The 3,860-nt window shown below is 35.8% G+C and overlaps 1 long non-coding RNA gene across 1 annotated transcript in view; it reads right to left on the minus strand.

The window, feature by feature from the left end:
* Nucleotides 1-3,286: 3,286 nt before the first annotated feature.
* The window catches only part of LOC128249510 (uncharacterized), a 12,673-nt gene continuing 12,099 nt past the window's right edge, over nt 3,287-3,860 (minus strand). The window contains exon 2 of the long non-coding RNA XR_008265628.1: nt 3,287-3,494. This is a non-coding gene — a long non-coding RNA (uncharacterized LOC128249510). The remainder of the gene's footprint in view (nt 3,495-3,860) is intronic.

Genomic DNA, 3,860 nt, shown 5'->3' on the forward strand with positions numbered 1-3,860 from the left:
ATATATATATATATATATATATATACACACACACAAACACTGTATGTGTGTGTCTGTGTGTAAAGACCTATCGAATAAACTGCACCTTGCTTGGAAAGTAAAGGTTGTTGACAAGAAAAGTATCTAACTATAAACTCTAAGTTTTGCCTTAGCCATGCCAACAGGAGGCAAATGGATGTAAAAGTAATATAAACGTGGACAGACACACATACACACACACACATGCTGCTACCTTCAGTTCAGGGGAATTTTTAAACACTTCTGGTGTATTTGTGTGTGTGTATAATAAGAAAGAAGACATTAGTTGATGAACTCCAAACTACCAGACTCAACAATTGCCAATAATGAGTTGTTTATTTATATATGTTTTTATAACATTCAAGTTAAATCCTTTCTGTAATAAGTACCGGTTATGTTTTTAGGGTTGTTTAGATTGATGTCTCCTCTAAACAATTTGTGGTTTTTGTCCTGCTGTATGTCCATTAGATTTTGTCCATGAGATTGTCATGTGGTGACAAATTTATCGTCAAAGTTGACTCTAGCTGATTCTTCCAATTCAGAATGCATATGTTTGAATTGGAGTCTTGCCAGGTTTGACTTTATTTTGTCCTGTTCCAGAAAAACAACAGCAGCTGTAATAATACTACTACTAATAATAATATGGTATGAAAAATTTGGCTACGGCAAATATTCTGTTCAGTACCACAGACTTGTTTGTCAGTTGTTTGACCTTAACCAGTTGAGCATGTCCCTTGATGGCCGACGATATGTGCATCTCTGATCATGAGCAGAAGTAGTGGGGGAGCATCATAGCCATGTGTTGAGAGGAATTCTTTGGGGATTTAAATAATTCACCACTGGAAACATGGGTATTTCATTCAACGTCTCTAACCCTTATTCAGGGTCCTTTTGAGTGAGATGGGCTACTTGAGCTGAAGAAAATTCTAACTGGACCCCACCTGCAAGGTCATGCACTGTTTGTCTTGATATGAGATCATCATGTCATACACACATGGTTGGGATGCATGTACCAAGTGTACTCTTATCAGATGGTTAGTCATGATGAGTATATTGGGCTTTGTATTTTTGTATCCCAGTGTTATTTTGATGGCATGCATTGCTCTCTCATGCAGTAATAATAATAATAATGTTTTATAAATTTTGGCACCAGACTTCAGATTGGTAAAGAGGAGGAATTTGTAATAGCCTGAAGGATAGAAGTTTACAAGATTTGAACTTCAAATATAAGTTAAAGTTGGTTTATTTGCCGATACCATGGTTTAACAATTTTTTAACATTTGCATTATTCTATCAAAATTAATGCTTTTTTTTTTTTTTTTTATATTCACATTTGTTTTGATTTAATCATGCATTAATTTGTAGCTGTGAGATTTCAATGAGGGAACTGTTAATTTTTTAGAATGATATTGTAGGGTTGAAGGTGGCAAGCTGACTGAAACATTAGCACACCAGGTGAAATGCTTCGTGGTATTTCATCTGTCTTTACGTTCCAAGTTCAAATTCCGCCGAGGTCAACTTTGCCTTTCATCCTTTTTTTTTGGGGGGGGGGGGTCAATAAATTAAGTACCAATTGCGCATTGGGGTCGATTTAATCGACTGGACCCCTCCCCAAAAATTTCGAGCCTTATGCCTAGAGTAAAAAGGATATTGCAGCATTGGTGTGAGAGGCCAGATCTGGCCATTTTGAACATAAAACAAGTAGAATATTATGATTGGTTTAAGCCAAATTAATTCACTCAGGAAAAATAGTAAACTGATGGTATGTGCTAACAATAATTTATTTTTTTCAACCTTTTGTCTCGTTTCTCATCAGTTTATCCATACTTTTTCTTAAGAATTTTATTTTCACATCAGGTGAACTTTCAACAAGAGATATTAGTTTTTTTCATTTTTGTCTAATTTCTTGATAAGTAGAAAGCAGATTTAAGCAGACAGTGATGCGACAGCTGTACCAAAAGTAGCAGTTGAGTTACCTCCAGTTTCTTTTTTGTCCTTTGATTTGGTAAAAAGTCGACAGGGCAGTTTACCTTGTGACTCAAGCTGCCAGAAATTGTAACTAAATCTCCCTCAAATCCCATTTTACTGTATTAAAAGTAGGAATAATTTAGCATGAGGAATAGAATACCTGAAAAAATATACAAAATATTGGTTAGAGCTGGGATGTCTTTTACTGTTGGTCTGTTTGATTGGAGTCAACTTGGAGTTAACCATCATCTTGACACTGTAATGTTACTGATAGATTGGTCTGTTACAGGAAATATTCTGATTGCAAACAGATATGTAAATTTAAGTCTCCATCTTTGTTTTTGTGCATATGCACATTATATATATATATATTATGAGATATACTGTGCTTGAGAAGACCTGCCAAGCTAAGTCCGATTGTAGTCATGGCTGACGCCTGTGTTATATAACTCGCACCTGTACCAGTGGCACATAAAAAGCACCCACTGCACTTTTTGAGTGGTTGGTGTTAGGAAGGGTGTCCAGCTGTAGGAACCATGCTAAATCTGATTGGTGCAGCTTACGAGTTTTCGGTCAAACCGTCCAACCAATGCCAGGATGGAAAACAGACATCAACTGATGATATATCATGTGATCGACCAGACTATGGATATTGTTATACATCACTAGTTACAATGCGCTTTACACTGTTTTAGTTTTCAAATAATGCCACCCTGCTGGTTAGTTGAACAGGCCAGCATTCCCTCTGATTAAAAGGCTATTTATTCTGCTGAAGGGTTACCCATTTATAGCTAAGTGAAATGAAGTGTTTTGCTCAAGAACACAATGTGCAACTCAGTCCCAGAATCAAACCCTCGATCTAGTGATTATGAATGCAACGCCCTAACCACTAGGCCATGCACCTTCACACACACACACACACATTGTTTTTTGTATGTCCTAATCCCTATTTTTCATTACAGGATGTTCACATTACAGAAGTGTTGTGTTCCTAAATGTTATGTGAAGTTCCATAACCTATTTTACCATCAACTCCCATGTTAGCTGCAAGTCAGTGAATATAGAAATTCTTGGGAAATGACATTTCACATTGCAGATCACCATATGAAAGACAAGATATTCCTGAACACATTGCTTCTATTTTACAGAAGCATTTACATATCTTAGTCCAGTTTTGTACCTTGAGCTAACCTCACCTCACAACTACACACTATGTGAGTGCCATCCTACATCTTTGCCATTCTTTTAGGGTCTCTTTTTTTCTTTTTTTGTCCAGGTATATTCAGTTCCAATCAACAGGTAATTTGTAAAAATTTTTATTCTGAAGAATTACCATAATTTGGTATAATATAAGATATTACAATTTTGTCTTGTTCATCTGGGTTCCTCAGACCACAACTAATTCCCTTGGTTTTTCACCTTGTTTTGACTGGTCATTTTGTTTAGTATTTACCTTTAACCCTTTTGATGCCATATTGCTGTCGAAATGTCCCACTTCAGTTTGAATCCTATTTTGAAAATAATAACGAAAAATTTAGTAAAATAATTTTGTCAATATTATGTTGGAGTAAGATGGTAAACAGGCAGAATCATAAGCATGTCGGACAAAATGCTTAGTGGCATTTCATGTCTTTATGTTCTGAGTTCAAATCCCACTGAGGTCATCTTTGCTTCTTATCCTTTCAAGGTTGATAAAATAAGTACCTACCAATTAGACACTGGGGTCAATGTAATCGACTTATCCCCTCCCCTTAACTTGCTGGCCTTGTGCCAAAATTTGTAACCAATATTAAGTTGGAGTTTGGAACAAATTAAATTGGAATTTTGATGAAAAATTTTGAATTTAGACCTCTTTAAAAAGGAGGAAGCTTATA

Source organism: Octopus bimaculoides, chromosome 15, assembly GCF_001194135.2.
Source record: "Octopus bimaculoides isolate UCB-OBI-ISO-001 chromosome 15, ASM119413v2, whole genome shotgun sequence".
Lineage (NCBI taxonomy): Eukaryota > Metazoa > Mollusca > Cephalopoda > Octopoda > Octopodidae > Octopus > Octopus bimaculoides.